The sequence below is a fragment of the Nansenia antarctica genome (genome assembly GCF_963989245.1).
Source record: "Nansenia antarctica genome assembly, chromosome: 20".
Lineage (NCBI taxonomy): Eukaryota > Metazoa > Chordata > Actinopteri > Argentiniformes > Microstomatidae > Nansenia > Nansenia antarctica.
The window spans coordinates 19292569-19311080 of NC_137693.1; the positions used below are offsets into that span (position 1 = coordinate 19292569).

General features: G+C 45.3%; 1 pseudogene across 1 annotated transcript; it reads right to left on the reverse strand.

Annotated features, from left to right (window-relative positions):
- Window positions 1-508: 508 nt before the first annotated feature.
- On the reverse strand, window positions 509-14778 carry LOC308174758 (myosin-4-like; annotated as a pseudogene). Its single transcript has 32 exons — window positions 14572-14778; window positions 14205-14348; window positions 13863-14019; window positions 13716-13743; window positions 13428-13545; window positions 10806-10898; window positions 10667-10730; window positions 10478-10576; window positions 9898-10001; window positions 9506-9644; window positions 9230-9348; window positions 8732-8881; window positions 8463-8633; window positions 7615-7918; window positions 7172-7236; window positions 6975-7062; window positions 6740-6857; window positions 6360-6483; window positions 5638-5774; window positions 5278-5533; window positions 4839-5081; window positions 4479-4655; window positions 4033-4178; window positions 3706-3796; window positions 2987-3376; window positions 2710-2836; window positions 2285-2403; window positions 1939-2135; window positions 1633-1816; window positions 1309-1474; window positions 962-1086; window positions 509-701 (listed from the first exon to the last, which is right to left on the reverse strand). The product of its transcript is annotated as a myosin-4-like (transcript).
- Between the last annotated feature and the right edge of the window lie 3734 nt (window positions 14779-18512).

The window sequence follows — 18512 nt, forward strand, 5'->3', positions numbered from 1 at the left end:
CAGCCACCATCAGACCGTTCCTGCGCTCCACCATGGCTGCCTGCTCCTTCAAATCTTCTGCTGCGCGAACAGCATCATCAAGGTGCAACTGGGCATCCTGGGAACAAACACATAGAGTATTACAACTTGTTGTTGTAGGACGATAGGATGGGTAAGGGATGTAGGACAATAGGATGGGTAAGGGATGCTTTCTTTGTGTTCCCTGATACCCCTTTAATTACTTTAAACACCAGTTCACTTTATTCCTGTGTTCTATGGTATTGGCAAATAGACAAATCCCTCTCTCCATTTTCACCAGACTTGCAATGGACAATGTTGCTCCTTTTTTTATTTTTAAGAATTTATTTTTTGATTTATTTTTGTATTTATAAAAAAAAAGAAAAGCCCCTTACCTTGAGCTGTCCCTGGACGTTCCTCAGCTGTTTCTGGGCCTCGGCCGCCTGCCTGTTGGAGTGGCTCAGCTGGACCTCCATCTCGTTCAGGTCTCCCTCCATCTTCTTCTTCACCCTCAGGGCGTCGTTCCTGCTCCTCACCTCTGAGTCCAGGGTGCTCTGCATGGAATCTGTCACCCTCTGGCTGTTCCTCTTGATCTGCTCCGTCTCCTCATCCTTCTCCGCCAGCTTCCTGTCCACCTCACCCTTGATCTGGTTCAGCTCCAGCTGCACACGCAGAATCTTGGACTCCTCGTGCTCCAGTGTACCCTGAACAAAACAAATCAGTATTCACACTTTGGTTGTGGGGGAGAGTTATGGACTGCCACTCTTGGACTAAAGGTTGCTCTGGTTAGGGGCCTGCCAGTGTATGTGATGCAAATGTGGGAATACATATAGGTATAGGAGGAGCAGGTCTTACTTAAACCAAATATTTTATCTAAATGAGACTAACATGGACAGTAAAGGGTAAATGAAAGAAAATGAGTATATGCTACAAATGAACAGGATTAAACTGCATTCGTTTCTACCTCAGCCTCCTCCAAGGCTGTCTGGATCTCAGACTTCTCTGTCTCCACAGTCTTCTTGGCCTTCTCCAGCTCATGGATGCTCTTGCCAGTCTCCCCGATCTGCTCAGTCAGGTCAGAGATCTCCTCTGCAAACACAAACACAGAAGTCCTTCAGAACAGGGAGATTGTCTTTGGAACACACTGTTGTTCATATTATATTATGATAAGAAAAAAAGGTACAATTCTGTCAAAGCTAAGTATATTAAAAGATGTCTACGTTGTTCTTAAGAACAAGGTCACTCATATGTAGCTTGATCAAATGAGACACCCAATCACAAGCCAAATACAACTGCTGCTGTTTGACTCACGTTGCAGGTTCTTGTTCTCTCTCTTCAGAGTCTCCAGCTGATCCAAAGCTTCCTCATAGGAGTTCTTCATTTTGAAGATCTCCGTGCTCAGAGAACGAGACTCCTTCTGAGCTCCTTCCAGCTCTGCCTGGCCCTCCTCAAACTTCTGCTTCCACTCTGCCAGGACCTAGAGAAATCCATGTGATTCATGTAATCCATGTAATCCATGTCATATTTTGCCTTTCTCTGTCCATTATTGTATTGAGGGCTTGGGGCTTTTGTAATCAGTTACATTTAGGCCGATATGTTGCTAGCAAGGATTTGATTTATTTTGTTATTTCACACCTTGTCAAAGTTCCTCTGCTTCTTGTCGAGGTTGGCAGCGAGAGCATTGGCTCTCTCCACGTCAACCATGAGGTCCTCCACCTCTCCCTGCAGCCTCTGCTTGGTCTTCTCCAGAGAGGCACACTTTGAGTTGGTCGCCTCGATGGCCTCCTCTGCCTCCTGCAGACGCTGAGCCAGCTTCTTCCTGTTAGACAGATGAGGGATTTTAAAGTTTCACCTCTGAGGGATTGTGTCAGAGAATGTCTGCACATCTGGCTCTTACAGTTAATTGAAGGTAAATGGTACAATCGATTGTGTGTGACTCACTTGGACTCCTCCAGCTCCTCAGTGCGCTGGACGGCATCAGTCTCATACTTGGTCCTCCACTGAGCCACCTCACTGTTGGCCTTGGACATGCCACGTTGCAGCTCTGCCTTGGCCTCCTGCTCCTCCTCAAACTGCTCCCTCAGGAGGTCACAGTCATGGCGTGCAGACTGGACACCGTGGGCCAGGGCGTTCTTAGCCTAGGGAGAGAAATAGAAGAGATGATGGGGATAAAGACAGAGAGAGAGAGAGAGAAAGACAGAGAGAAGGACAGAGAGAATGTGTAAAAGTGCAATTGAAGCTGTAGTCAAAATGTTGTGGTTGGTGGAGCCTATTTTGAGTTCCTTACCTTGACCTCCTCCTCAACGAGTCTCTTTAGCTCCTCAATCTGCTGGGTGAAGGCCTGTTTGCCTCTGGTCAGCTGGGACACCAGGGCCTCCTTCTCCTCAAGCTGGCGACCAAACTCACCTGTGGGGAACAGAGCATCTTGTTAATGGGGTCTCTGTTCGCTGATGGACAAGTTTTAATGGTTAACGTTCATTGTTGTTGGTGGAGTAAGTTGTGTTGTAATGTTCATTGTTGGGTTAGGGTTAGGGCTGACCCTATTCTAATTTGTATGTCAAGTGTTTCTCCCACTCACTGCATTTCGTTATATAGTACATGTACTCTGCGATGACAATAAAGTTACATCTAATCTAATCTACTGTTTAAGGGTATGGCATGTGTAAGTTTGTCCTAGATCAACTTCGACAGTATCTGGAGTATCATTGGTACCGTTCTCAGTCAGGAGTCTTGCCCTCTGTCCGCTCATGTCATTGACCTGGCGCACATTCTCATCATTCTTAGTCTTGATCTCGCTCAGCGAATCCTCAAGAGTACGGCACATCTTCTCCAGGTTGCCCTGGTAGAGAAACATAAACCGTTATTCCTTTACATGATTATCTAGTGCCGAGCATTGAGTGCCAGGCTTTGGACTTTGTACTTTGTGCATTTTCACGTTTATAAGAATTGACCCCCAGAAACACTGCTCCGCACAAACATTGCTACTGACCTTAGACTTGGCGACGGCCTCCATGTTGCTGGAGAGGTCATCAATCTCCATCTTGTACTCGCTCTTCTCCTTCTCCAGCTTCTGCTTGACGCGCTGCAGGTTGTCGATCTGCTCCCCGAGCTCTGCCACGCTGTCCGCCTGCTTCTTCCTCAGAGCGGAGGCTGTGGCCTCGTGCTGCAGGGTGGACTCCTCTAGGTCGCGTCTCAGTTTCTGGAACTCAGCCTCGCGCTTCTTGTTCATCTCTATCTGAGAAGCGGTAGCACCTCCGGCCTCCTCCAGCCTCTCACTGATCTCCTCAAGTTCCCTGGAGAGATCGGCCCTCTGCTTCTCCACCTTAGCCCTAGCAGCGCGCTCAGCCTCAATCTCCTCCTCCAGCTCCTCAATACGGGCCTACAATGGGGAAACACAAACAGAGAGCTGAAATCAACAACATGGTCAAAGCAAAGGATACACAAATGATTATTGTATCATTAAGATGTGTTCATCCAGAAGCAGCTTACAAGTTAACTTACAGAATGGACTCTATGGTGTTTAAGCATCATGCTTGAACAAACTGAACCATTGCAAACCGGGCCAGTGCTAACACGAGGATGAATTGATCAATGTTTCTCATAGCGACCCTTAACATGGTTACTGTAGTGTTAATGGTAACCATGGTAACTGTAGTGTGGTTAGACACTATACAGCCAACTGAGCCATCTGACGGTCCTGTTCTGTACCTGGAGTTCCTTGATCTTCTTCTGCATCTGAGCTCCCAGAGACTGTTCATCCTCAATCTTGCTGAGGAGCTGGGCAGTCTCGAAGTCCTTCCTAAAGAACACAAACACATTGGCTGCAGTTTGGAAGTGGAAACGGAAGTCTATCATAGTGTTCACTTTGGTTTACACAAAGACAACTGTCCAGATTTGTCTATTTTCGAATTCAATAGAAACATGTTGTTGCTTGTTTCAACACAATGTTGATTCTGACTATTGGAACAATGTAAAGAAAAATGAATGTTCAATTAATATCAAATCCAACTTTGTAGTCAATTTGTTTGTGTTTACTTCTTGATCTTCTCGTCAGACTGCTGCTTGTCGTTCTCCAGGTCCATTATGGACTCCTGGGCCAGTTTCAGATCTCCCTCCAGCTTTCTCTTGGCTCTCTCTAGGTCCATACGGAGCTTCTTCTCTTGCTCCAGAGAACCCTCAAGCTAGACGATAGACACACATATTTGTCATCAAAATCTAAATAATAAACCACAATGTTGTTGATAAAGTACACTAGATTAATAAAGTAAAGCCTTTTAGAGCATAAACTGGGGTGCAGGTTCATGATGATTGCCTCAAACTAAATGATTAACCTCAGCTTTCATACTATAATAGCCATCTAATAATGCTTAGCTTGTAAGTGACTGTTTCATGTTCTTGTGAGTTTTAACTTAACAATAAGCGTTGCTCTTCATTTACAGTCTTGTTACACTAGCACTGCTTTATTTGCATTGCCCACTCACATCGTCCACTTGCTGTTCCAGCTTGGTCTTAGCCTTGGTCAGAGTGTTGACTTTGTCCTCCTCTGCCTGCAGGTCGTCCAGGGTCTGCTGGTGGGCCTCTTGGAGAGCTTTCTTCTCCTTGGTGAGCTTTGCAACAGACTCATCCTGAGACGCCATTTCCTCAGTCAGGTTCTTAACCTGAACCCAGCCACAACAGAGAAAGTCTTTTGTCATTTCACCTCACAAAGGGAACCAGTTTATATTGCATATACTGTCACCTGTAAATCATGTTCTCTCTTTCCAGGACCAACACGACACAGATTCATTGATTGTTTGACTTTGACAGTTTGATCAGATTGTAGTTTGTATGTGTTATGAGACCTTGTTTTCAGTGGCGTGTTTCTCCTTCTCCACTTTGGCCAGAGTTAGCTCCAGGTCATCAATGTCTTTCTTCAGCTCAGAACACTCATCCTCCAGCTTCCTCTTCTTGGCTGTCAACTCAGCATTGATCTCCTCCTCATCCTCCAGCCTCTCGGTCGTCTCTTTGAGTTTGGCCTCCAGCTGGATCTTGCTCTTGATGAGCCCCTCGCACCTCTCCTCAGCGTCGTTCAGACACTCTCCTTCCTTGTTTCAGGAGGGAAGAAAAGAAAAAGGCTTCAGAACTCAATGTGTATTCAAATATAAACTGATTCTAGTCCAAGGGCACACAGCAAATCAATCCAAATCTATGACAAAAGCAATCTTGGGGACAAATGGTTGTGTGAGAGAGAGAGAGAGAATGTGTGTGTGTGTGTGTGTCCTTGTGAGCCCGGTCACTCACAGATGCAATTTGGAGGGCAAGGTCATTCCTCTCCTGCAGGAGTGATACCATCTTCTCCTCCAGGTCCTTCTTACGGGCCTCTGCCTTAGCCAGAGCAAGTTTGCACTTCTCAAAGTCCTCCTTCATGTTGGCCAGCTCCTTCTCTGTCTCAGCGCTCTGCAGCAGGGGCTTGATCTTGTAGTAGACCTTCATCCATGGCCAATGTTTGACATTCATGAATGAGCGGATGTTGTACTGGATGGTGTAGACAGACTCTCTGGTTGACAAGAGGAAGGCAATTGTGGCGTAGTGAGTTTTATGCTTTTGAAAGGCTCAATGATATAATAAGTAGTGCTAGAGAGATTATCTTCCATCCCATACCTCCTCTCCATCATCTTCACAAACTCCCTCCTCATCAGGTATGCACGGCAAAGAGCCTGAGTCATGGTTACCAGAGTAGCCAACTTCTCATCTCGCATCTCCTCCAAGACACCCAGAAGACCAGCTTTGAAGAACACCTGAGCACAGGTAAACAGGCATGTCCAATGGGTTAAGGGAGGTTTAACACCCCAACACTTGGTTGTAAAGAGAAATGAAGAGACATGGTTTTGAATGGATATCTTACATTAAAGAGGTGCTATGTGATCATCGTGTCTATGGCTGTATTTTATAAACGACTAATTTTGATACGGATGGTCAATGAATAGTTTGTACATCTCTAATCTATAGTAAGAATAATAAGAAAATATTATGAAGCGACAGTACTTTTTTCATGTGTGTTGGCAAGCCAAAGGTCGCAAGTTTGTTAATCCTAATCCTAACACAAATCAGGGCTAATCCTAACCCTAACACAAGTCAGGGCTAATCCTAACCCTAACACAAGTCAGGGCTAATCCTAACCCTAACACAAGTCAGGGCTAATCCTAACCCTAACACAAGTCAGGGAGGCAGGGAGATGGTTTGACTAAGCAAGTCAGATTGCGGGGAGACGGTTTGCAACAACTTGAGTTATGAATTTTGGACCTGCAGGCTGAAATGACACCAATGTTCCTGATAGCATCTCTTTGATGTTTCAGTCCTGTTATGTGGCAACATCTCCTGACCTTGGTGTGTCCAAACTTGTACTCATCGTGAGGAATATCAATGGACCCGAGCAGCTTCTCAGATGCCTTCTTGTTGTCCATGAACTGACCCTCAGGGATGACACCGGCATTCAGTACTTTGTACCTGTATGGGAGAATTGTTAAACATGTTACTTTGAAAGCTGTTGCTTGGGACTATAGCTGGAAATCAGCCATGGAGGCTAAAGCTGCTCCATGTACTGCTGTTAATTAATGGGGACTGTCCACGAAACTATAAAGTAATAAACTTAACTTAACTAAAGTAATTCTGTCATGGAAGGGCACTATTGTGTGTGTGTGTGTGTGTGTGTGTGTGTGTGTGTGTGTGTGGGTGTGTGTGTGTGTGTGTGTGTGTGTTCTACCTCTGCTTGAAGTCAGCATAGAGGATTCTGCTGGGGAAGCCCTTTCTGCAGATCCTGATACCTTCCAGTACACCGTTACACCTCAGCTGATGGATAACCAGGAAGTTCTCCATCAATCCTGGAAAACACAAAATGCATCTTAACCCCTAAATAAACCTGTACAATAACATAAGGATAGTAGTGATTAGTAGTTTAATCATGGGCTTAATCTGTTGTATGTCTCTCTGTGTCGTACCTGGAGTCTTTGACTCGTTGGGGATGAGGCAGCGCACAAAGTGAGGGTGGGTGCTCCTCAGGTTGGTCATCAGCTTGCCCAAGTTCTCCTGTGAGGGTTACAAACCATAGTGCTCTCACAAATAATTCACACTTAATTCACACCTCTCAAAAGATAGTACTTTTCAATAGACACTGGCATGCAGGAGGGAAGCTCACCCTGAACTGGGAGGACACAGTCTGCATGGAACCTCCCTTCTTCTTTCCTCCCTTCTTTGTAGTGTCTTTTTCAAAGAGTAAGAAAAACGGTTACAAATGATATAAATCTCTGATCAACTCCCTTCAATGTTTGTTCATTAAAGTAGAAATGGCGCTGGCCACGGAATAGTAAAACATTTAAGCTGTATAGCCAAATAGTCAGGGTCAGGTTAGGGTCAGGGTGAAGGTCAGGCTTAGGGTCAGGGTTAGGGTCAGAGTCAGGGTTAGGGTTAGGGTCAGGGTCAGGCTTATGGTCAGGATCAGGTTAGAGTTTGACCCAGGTTTACAGCCCATATGTACATTGAGTTGTGGGCAATTTCATGGCTAAAATCATGTCTGCCCGGCTTAATGCTAATTATCTTGCTAATGCTAATGCTTAGTTATTAACATGATGCAAATGTTACCTTCAGCTGCAGCAGCAGGATAGAGGACGGGCAGCAGTTTGACTGAGGACTTCTGGTACAGCTGGATCACAGAGTCATTCAGGGGGTCCTTGTTCTTGTCCAGCCAGCCAGTGATGTTGTAGTCCACAGTGCCAGCGTAGTGCACCAGGGAGAAGTGGGCCTCAGCCTTGCCCTTGCCAGGCTTGGGCTTCTCAAACGCCTTGGTTTTGCCAAGATGCGTGTTGTTCAGCTTGTCCTTGAAGGTTGTGTCTGAAGCCTTGGGGAACATGCACTCCTCTTCAAGGATGGAGAAGATGCCCAATGGCTGTGCAAAAAGAGATTTGAATTAAAGTAGTAAGTTGGTATTTTCACATTTTAACTTCAACAGGTCACTGTTATATGATGATAGCCATGTGGTGGAAGCATATGTATGCAACATCTGGTGTTAAACACTTGGTTAAAGGTGTATATCAGACTAACGTACAAAAAGAAAGTACTGTATTTAACGAGAGTTCCTAATAAAGTAAGTTCTCTGAAAAACTGTCTGTAAACAACGGAAATTCTGCTCTTACAGAATTGTCTCACACGACAAAAGGTGAGTTTCTGAAATTATACATAGTCTGAAAATTCCTACATGAAATGTTAATGTTGAGTAAATGTTGGGATGCAACATCTGCCGTTAATGAGTGTAATCAGACATGTATGCTTTTGTGGCTCAAAAAAGCTGAATGAAAACATGCATTCACACTCTTTATCTCTTTATCACACATATGAGTGTTAACTGACTATATTTGTAAAAAACATCTGTATTATTATTATTATTATTATTATTATTATTATTATTATTAATAATAATAATTGCTGCTTACCTTCTCAATAAGCTCAATGCAGGCAGCCAAGTCCATGCCGAAGTCAATGAACTCCCAGATGATTCCTTCTTTCTTGTACTCATCTTGCTCCAGGACGAACATGGTGTGGTTGAAGAACTGTTGCAGTTTCTCATTGGTGAAGTTAATACACAGCTGTTCCATGCTGTTGTACTGTTGATGGAATTTCAGAATAAAGGAATCTTTTCATCATACATGGCTGTAATCTTTCAGAATAACAACGTGTTTTCTTGTTTTGACAACATACTCACATCAAAGATCTCAAAACCGGCAATGTCGAGCACACCGATGTAGTACTGCCTTGCATTCTTGGTGTCCAACTGTTCATTGATACGGATGACCATCCACAAGAACATCCTCTCATAGAGGGACTTAGCCAGAGCCATCACGGAATTGTTGACCTGGAAAAAATATACTTGTAGTTAATAAATGAGATATTGACCATGTGTAGGCCAGGTGATGCAGGTGGAGGGTGGTATGGACATTAGAGTAGTTTTTAGGGTTTAAGGATTAGGGCACTGAATCAGAGAAACTATTTACAAGTATTGTGACTGTATACACTTGGAGAGAGGGACAGGCGCTTTGTGTTTGTCTTTCTTTATCTGTGTTGGTGTTTCTGTTAGACATTGATATTGGTATTGATTGATTGATTTGGGTATTTGTGTTTTATGACATCTCAACATTGTTGAACCACAGGGTGGCACCTACACCTAACTACTTATGTTATGATAATAATATGTATGCCCTACCTGAGGCACTGTCTGTCCCTTGGTCACATACTCATTGCCGACCTTCACTCTGGGGTAGCACAGAGCTTTAAGCATGTCGGCTGAGTTCAGGCCCAGGAGGTAAGAGATTTTATCAGCCACTGGAAAGAGAAGGAGGAACAACAGACTCAAGGACAGAGCCATACAAGACTGCTTGTGCCTTATTCTGTCTACAAGTCCTAGTTTTATTCTGATGTTTCATGAGGAACAACTTCTAAATGTTATTTTGTTCATGTTTGGGGTCGGAGGTGAACTCACCCTCTGTGCCCTCTGGCTCGGCCTGCTCCTCACGCTGCTTCTGTTTGAAGTGCATGTTGCCGTGTTGCATGACAGCACCTGTCAGCTTGTAGATGTACGCTTTCTCCTCATTGTTGAATCCCAGGATGTCAATGGCATCCTGAGAGACAGAGATTTCATGTTAGCGAGGACAGAAAACAGTGAGGAATTGAAGACAAACTCACACTGTCAGAATGGATGGAAATGTCAGACTTCTCTATTCCTCTCGTCGACTAGCAGCACGATAGGATTTTGACAATGTTACATTGAGTGCTGCTGTTGTGGATGCCGTATACACCCCTATAAGAGGAGGCATTAACACTGGGTACGCCAAAAGAAACCATTGACAAAGAAAATCCCTTTGTGTGACTCACATCTGTGGCGTCCAGCTCTACTGTGTCGTCGATACTGGCCACAGTGATCTGCCCCTGGCTGATCATGGGGAAATCGTAAGGGTTGGTGGTGATGAGGCACATTTCTGTGGAGAACAGAGACCAAATTTGTTTATTAAATCAAATACATGATGTGCTCAACCAGGCACATTACTCAACCAAAGCCCAATTTGTATGCCTCTTATACCTAGATCTAGGGTTCTATATCTCTATCGCTACCTAGATATCTCTTATACCTAGATATCTCTATCTCTACCTACATATCTCTTATACCTAGATATCTATATCTCTATCTCTACCTAGATATCTCTTATACATAGATTATCTCTATCTCTACCTAGATATCTCTTATACATAGATATCTACTGTATATCTCTACCTACATATCTCTTATACATAGATATCTATATCTCTATCTCTACCTAGATATCTCTTATACATAGATATCTATATCTCTCTCTCTACCTAGATATCTCTGACTCTACTTAGTGCCGCAGCTACTATATGAGTATTTCACTTTCACAGCATTGAGCTAGTTTCCCTGCTCTCTGCTTTGACGTACCAACGATCTCAGGTTTGTGGTTGGTCATCATCTGGTAGAAGATGTGGTAACCCCTCTCATCAGGAAGCTGGAAGGACACCCTGGACTTCTCCAGCAGATCTGAGCGAGAGAACAGGAGAGAAACATGTAAAGTATTGCAAAACCTTTTTTTGTCGAGTAAGTATGGAGAAATGACTAATACCAACTTACAAGTCTCAATGTCAGCACTAGCCAGTTTGCCGGACGTAGCGAAGTGAATCCTGATGAATTTACCCTACAGTAGAGCAGGGTGGTTAGAAATCAGTCAACAAAAAAACGACAACTGCCAAAGTGTTTTCCTCATACTTACAAAGCGGGACGAGTTGTCGTTCCTCACAGTCTTGGCATTACCGTAAGCCTCCAGCAGGGGGTTAGCTGCAATGATCTGATCCTCAAGAGACCCCTGAATGAGACAAAGTTGCTAAGGCGTTAGTAACTGAAAATCTCTCATATTTCATGTCTCTTTCAATAACATCTGTTCCTTTTTGCTGAGAAGGTGGCTATAGTAATAATAATAATAATAATACATTTTATTTATATGGCGCCTTTCACGGCACTCAAGGTCGCCGTACAACAACAAATCTAAAAACAGCCACAAAATTCAAAACACAAAAAACATAGAAATATACAGTATAAAACATAGCCAGCAGCAGAGCAGCACGGGAAAAGCAAATCAACAGGGATACGCCTGCGTAAACAGGTGGGTTTTGAGGTGAGTTTTAAATGAGATGATAGAGTCAATGTTCCTGATGTCGGGGGGGAGGGAGTTCCAGAGGCGAGGGGCGGAGCGGCTGAAGGCTCTAAACCCCATGGTGGACAGACGGGCTGGGGGGACGGTCAGGTTGATGGAGGAGGCAGACCTGAGGGACCGGGTGGGAATGTTGATGTGGAGGAGGTCGGACAGGTATGGAGGGGCGAGGTTATGGATGGCCTTGAAAGTGTGGAGAAGGATTTTGTAGTTGATGCGGTGTTTGATGGGGAGCCAGTGGAGTTGGTGTAGAATGGGGGTGATGTGACTGATGACAGGGGTTCTGGTGACAATACGGGCAGCAGCGTTCTGGACCAGTTGGATCTTGTGGAGGAGTTTGTGGGGGAGACCAAAGAGAAGGGAGTTACAGTAATCTAGGCGGGAAGTGACGAGGGAGTGGACCAGGATTGCGGCGCTGTTGGGAGTGAGTGAAGGGCGGAGGCGGTTGATATTACGTAGATGGAAGTAAGCAGACCGGATGGTGTTGTTAACGTGGGAGTGGAATGAAAGGGTGCTGTCGAGGACGACACCCAGACTCTTAACCTGGGGGGAGGGGGAAACCAAGGAGTTGTCTATGTTGAGGGTGAAACTGGGGTGCTTGGTGAGTGTGAGTTTGGAGCCAATGAGAATTACCTCTGTTTTATTGCTGTTTAGTTTGAGGAGATTTGAAGTGAACCAGGATTTAAGTTCCTGTAGGCAGGCACAGAGGGAGGAGGGAGGGAGGGTGGAAGTGGGTTTGGAGGAAACGTAGAGCTGGGTGTCGTCCGCATAACAGTGGAAATGAATGTTGTATTTACGGAAAATCAGACCAAGTGGGAGGAGGTAGATGATGAAGAGGATAGGGCCAAGGACAGAGCCCTGGGGAACACCAGAGGAGAGGGGGGTCGGATGGGATGTGAATGATTTTAACTGTATAAACTGAGTGCGGCCAGAGAGATAGGAATGGAACCAGTGTAGAGGGGTGTCAGATATACCAATGGAGGCTAAACGGTTAAGGAGGGTGGAGTGCGATATAGTGTCGAAAGCGGCGCTCAGATCGAGTAGGATGAGGATGGATAAGAGTCCGGAGTCAGCTGCCATCAGGAGGTCATTTGTGATTTTGAGGAGGGCTGTTTCTGTGCTATGAAGGGGGCGGAAGCCAGACTGGAACTGTTCGTAGAGGTTATTGTTAGAGAGATGAGTATGAATCTGTAAAGCCACCACTTTTTCCAAGATTTTTGAAAGGAATGGCAGGTTGGAGATGGGACGGAGGTTATTGAAGATGTTGGGGTCTGAACCAGGTTTCTTCAGAATTGGTGTTACAGCTGCGGATTTGAGAGATGATGGGACAGAACCAGAGGTGAGGGAGGAATGGATGATTGTAGTTATCAGGGGCAGGAGAGAGGGGAGGGAGGCTATGACCAGGGAGGAGGGCAGGGGGTCAAGTTGGCAGGTGGATGGCTTGGATTTCCGGATGAGTTTAGATAAATCGGCAGCAGAGGGGAGATGGAAGCAGGAGAGAGGTACAGAGAGGGGGGGATGGGGAGATAGGGGAGATGGACAACTGGACATAAGAGGGGTCAGTTGCTGGTGGATGTTGGCTATTTTTGAGTTGAAAAATGACATCAGGGAGTTACAGTGGTCAGTGGAGTAGAAGTGTGGGGGAAGGGAGTCGGGGGGGCGGAGTGAGTTGTTGACCACTGAGAACAGGGCCCTGGTGTTCCCAGCACCAGCAGTGATTTTGTCTGTAAGATATTGGGATTTGGCTGAGGAGAGGGCGTCTTTGTAAAGGAGGATGTGGGCATGGTGCATCTGTTTGTGAACAGTGAGACCGGTTTTTCTTGAAAGCCGCTCGTGAGGTACAGACCTCATGAACAATCCTTTAGTGAAATGTGATTGGCTCTCAGTCTAAAGCCAAGGGTTCCACCCAGCTGTCTCTGAGCTTACTGGCTCCCAACAGCACATATACCCACCCCAACCCCTTTGTCAAACTAGATATACCCACTAGATATACCCCCTCAACCCCTCTGTCAAACTAGATATACCCACTAGATATACCCCTCAACCCCTCTGTCAAACTAGATATACCCACTAGATATACCCCTCAACTCCTTTGTCAAACTAGAGGAAATTAGAGAAAGGTTGACGTGTTTTCAGTCATTCACCTCAACTTACTCTAAATGGTGACACAGAAGCACAACTTACCTTGATTTTACCGGAGCTCCCAGATGATTCTCCCTTCTTTCCTCCTGCCACAGCAATGGTGGCAAAGTACTGGATGACACGCTTGGTGTTGACAGTCTTTCCTGCACCGGATTCTCCACTGGTTAATACACAGAAAGTTTAGGGTTAGGATAATATCAGCATTCATTAAGCAAGAAAATAAAATGACATTGCTGTAACTTTTACGTTAACGTAAAACGTTTCATAACCAAGTCAATGTTCTCAAATATTCCCACTTTTTGAAAAGTAAAATGTTAGTGAACAACTTACGTAATCAGGACGGATTGATTCTCTCTATCTGCAAGCAAAGAAACACATTGGTCAGACTCATCCCCTGGATTTTGGTACATTATTGCATTCAAGACATCATCATAAAGTCGCACATCTAACTATCCATCCATCCATGAGAGCTCATACCAGTCATCATGAACTGAAAGGCGTTGTCAGAGACAGAGAAGATATGGGGTGGAGCCTCCATACGCTTCTTCCCTCTGTAGGCGTCCACAACTGCCTGGTCGTACACGGGGAGCCACTTGTAGGGGTTCACCGTGGCGCAGAAGAGACCAGAGTAGGTCTGGATAAAGTGGATGAAATATGGGAATTAAACAAGTCAGATTAGCTGGAATGTGGAAGTTTAGGTATCGTTGAATATTCTGATATGCTGTATGTTTATGTTCTCTGGGCTAGGGCTAGGTCTAGGGCTAGGGTTAGGGTTAGGGTTAGGTTTCTGGTGTTCACTGATGTGTATGTATCTCTTACATAGATCATCCATGCTGCATAACGCTCTTTGAGGTTATACAGCACAGAGGCTTCATTCAGGTAGGTCATCATGGCCATGTCCTCAATCTTGTCATACTTTGGGGGGTTAATTTGCAGGATATCATCTTCTTTGAAGTCTTTAGTCTGAAACACAGTGGGAAATCTAGATTACACTCAATGTTGGTACAAGGGCAATTGATTTATTTACAGTACCAGTGTTTTACGATCCTCCACAGTACTTCAATATTAAAGGGGAAATTATTTTTGATCAATAATATTTTTGATAACTATGTGTGTTGAAAGGTTCAACCTGCTCATGGAAGCAGCAGTTTGGCAAGAGGTTAATGGTTAAAGGTTAAAGACGTACCTCCTGAGTGTCTAAGATTTTCACACTGATTTTTCCACCATCCCTGGACAGAATTGTACCCTTGAGGTACAGCTCCACCTTGTCAGTCACATAGCAGGAGTTCTTAGCATCAAAGGGTTTGCTCTGAGCTTCGATCCTCTCCTTCTCTGGCTTACGAAGGTAAATGGCAGCTGGGCCATAAATGGCCATCTCTGCGTCCGTACTCATGGTGGCGGCTCACTAGGAAAGATTAAGCAACAAACATGTTCGAGTCTTACTAACCCTCCCCAGAGTTAGAGGCAGAACAGAATGTATTATTAGAATGTAAACACTCAAATATCTCACCTTGTTTTTTCTCCACCCAGATGAAATCGTTTTCTTTGTGGCCCAAGGTACTACAGTCAGCTAGGAAGCAAACAAAGACCATACAATAATAAAATACAGAGTGAATACTGGGTATGTCAGGACACCTCAGAAAGTAGAGGCCCATTCTGACCAGAAACAAGTTAGAAGATTGCACCATTAAAGTTCCAACTTGTATAGATGTGTCCATGAGGAATAGAAGAGTGCTTAGCATTATGTAATATCTGGTGTTGGGTTGGACACTGGACTTCCATGTGTGTATTTAACATTTGGTTTGATTGGAAGGATATGCACGTGTACAGTGCTATTAGAAAACAGCATATGCACATTTTCAAATGTTCAGTATGGCCGACATGTAACTACATGCTGGACCTTGACATTTCCACTTCAACGTCCTGCTATATACATGCGAAATACAAGGCCACTTTCTTTCAAACTGTGTGAAGTCAAAATAATTCAACATCTGTCATTATGTAATAAAGTAATGTCACTTCAATGTTGAATAGAACGCATGAGTTGTTCCAGAGCTAATCATGTGAAGTCCTATGTGGCAGCAAACACAAACAGTCTCATAGTGTAGTCACTGCGTCAGACACGGAAATCATGTAAGGAGGTGGAGGGTCTTACCACAGAGGATGAATCTGCCTGTGGATGCTGTGGCCTCAGGCTCCTTATATCTGGTTCCAGAGTGCCAACCAAGCAGAAGTTAATTATGGACCACACTGTTGGAGGAGCTGGACTGGGTGAGAGACTCAGCTGTTTAAGGCCCTAAACCCTTTTCTGATATGTGATATTCATTTCTTTCTCTTCTCTTGCATACTTGTCACTATTCCAGATCTTTCTACTGCTACTCCTCCTACAACTTTTAAGATAGAATCACCAATCCAATGTTACAACGTGCAGAGATGGTATATTTTTTCTTTTTTTAAATAATTGTTATTCTTGCCCTAAAGCGCAATTATTCACATGGAGGTCTAATTATCAACATGGGCATTTATGAAAACAAACACATTACATTTTTGTACCTCTTCTGCTCTTATATCTTTCAAAGTATTCACATCAATATTTACAATGTGCATAATACGAATCCTGATGAAAAATTAAATAAATAAAAACTCTCTGATAACTATTTTTCTGTACCACCAAAACCTCCTAACCTAACCTATCTGTTAACATGGTGGACATCCCATAATAATGTTCACATGGAGCTGGGGCACTTCACAGTCCCTCAACAACTTGTCAACAGAACTGAGTCACTTTCAAGAAAGAAAATATATAGTGTTCATTGACCTCCATTATGGTCTGCTGATATGGTGTTCATATCAGCAGTTCAGTTCATATCAGCAGTTCAGTTCATATCAGCAGTTCAGTTCACATCAGCAGTTCAGTTCATATCAGCAGTTCAGTTCATATCAGCAGTTCAGTTCCTTATGAAGTTCAATAACTTCATCATGGTCTGCTGTGCCAAAAACATTCTCTCAGTGAAGTGACTGATGGGCATTTAGGTTGGACCAATCACAGCATCCAAATCTTGGATTACGGGACCAAACTGGACTTCATAGGGAGCTGAGGGTTACTCAACTAAGAGACAAACAAACTGGTGTCTAACTATTAGCCCTAGTGGTTCCCAATGGAGGTCCTTGGGGGTCTAGAAGGACATTATCAACAGTCAAAAAAAGCTGCACAGAAATCGGGAACTGCAATGCCAGAAACAGAGGTCTGGCCTGAAGCAGTAATGGTCTACTGTTACGATTCTATTAAAGTTCAATAAGTATATGTGTGTTGGATCCAGGTGCGGTGTAGTTCAGAGTAAGGAGACGGAGCGTAAGTTAAATAAAGGTTCTCTTTACTTGAGAAAAGGTGCACAAGCGACAAGGCAAACACATAAAGTGGAGCAGTAAGGCTCAGCACGGTCTGCAACTAATAACTTCAAAACTGAAATAATAATTGTTACACACGACAAAAAGTAAAGGTGAGCAATCAGGCTCCAAGTGTAAGTACACGGCTAAAGAAAACGAAAACAAACAAATAACTTAGAATAACATCAAAGGTACCTGGTACATGAACAGGCAGTATTCTTAACGTTTCTCAAACACATAAAACGAGTGATCGACTGACAAGGGAACGGGGAAATGGGACACACCTAAATAGCCACATACAAACATACAACAGGTGACAATCATTGGTAATTAGTCCCGGATCAAAAATTCTCCAAGTCGCCAGAAGGAGGTGTCGGGGAGTCGTCAGTCATGACTCCAAATGTTACTGACCCTGACCCTGACCCTAACCCTGACCTTGACCCTGACCCTGACCCTAACCCTGACCCTGACCCTAACCCTGACCCTGACCCTGACCCTGACCCTAAATTTGCTCTCGATTTTGTTGGTCCCTCTGTTATGGAGTCCATTGTCAACCCTGTGCTGTCTGTTAAATAGACCTCCCTCCCTTCGTGTTCACACACCTTTCATGTTTCGCAGATTAGGCCTGTCTCCTCTAGCCCTCTGTCCCACCCCAGCACCACCCCCCCCCCCCCCCCCCCTAGTCGGTGCCAGTGCAACATGGACACATCAGCACACACGGTTGAATGGTAAATGATGTCCACATACCTTTGGCCATGTAGTGGATCAGCTAACAAATTCAACTGAGTTGAGAATATATTAGGTATTTTGGCAGTAGAGTGGTGGGGGCAGTAGAGTGGTGGGGGAGAGTAGAGTGGTGGGGGGCAATAGAATAGTGGGGGAGAGTAGAGAGGTGGGGGCAGTAGAGTGGTGGGGGGCAATAGAATAGTGGGGGAGAGTAGAGTGGTGGGGGCAGTAGAATAGTGGGGGAGAGTAGAGTGGTGGGGGAGAGTAGAGTGGTGGGGGAGAGTAGAGTAGTGGGGGGCAGTAGAGTGGTGGGGGGCAGTAGAGTGGTGGGGGGCAGTAGAGTGGTGGGGGAGAGTAGAGTGGTGGGGGAGAGTAGAGTAGTGGGGGGCAGTAGAGTGGTGGGGGAGAGTAGAGTGGTGGGGGCAGTAGAGTGGTGGGGGGCAGTAGAGTGGTGGGGGGCAGTAGAGTGGTGGGGGGCAGTAGAGTGGTGGGGGCAGTAGAGTGGTGAGGGCAGTAGAGTGGTGGGGGGCAGTAGAGTGGTGGGGGAGAGTAGAGTGGTGGGGGGCAGTAGAGTGGTGGGGGAGAGTAGAGTAGTGGGGGGCAGTAGAGTGGTGGGGGCAGTAGAGTGGTGGGGGCAGTAGAGTGGTGGGGGAGAGTAGAGTGGTGGGGGGCAGTAGAGTGGTGGGGGAGAGTAGAGTGGTGGGGAGAGTAGAGTAGTGGGGGCAGTAGAGTGGTGAGGGCAGTAGAGTGGTGGGGGGCAGTAGAGTGGTGGGGGAGAGTAGAGTGGTGGGGGCAGTAGAGTGGTGGGGGAGAGTAGAGTGGTGGGGGAGAGTAGAGTGGTGGGGGGCAGTAGAGTGGTGGGGGGCAGTAGAGAGGTGGGGGGCAGTAGAGAGGTGGGGGGCAGTAGAGAGGTGGGGGGCAGTAGAGAGGTGGGGGGCAGTAGAGTGGTGGGGGCAGTAGAGTGGTGGGGGGCAGTAGAGTGGTGGGAGAGAGTAGAGTGGTGGGGGCAGTAGA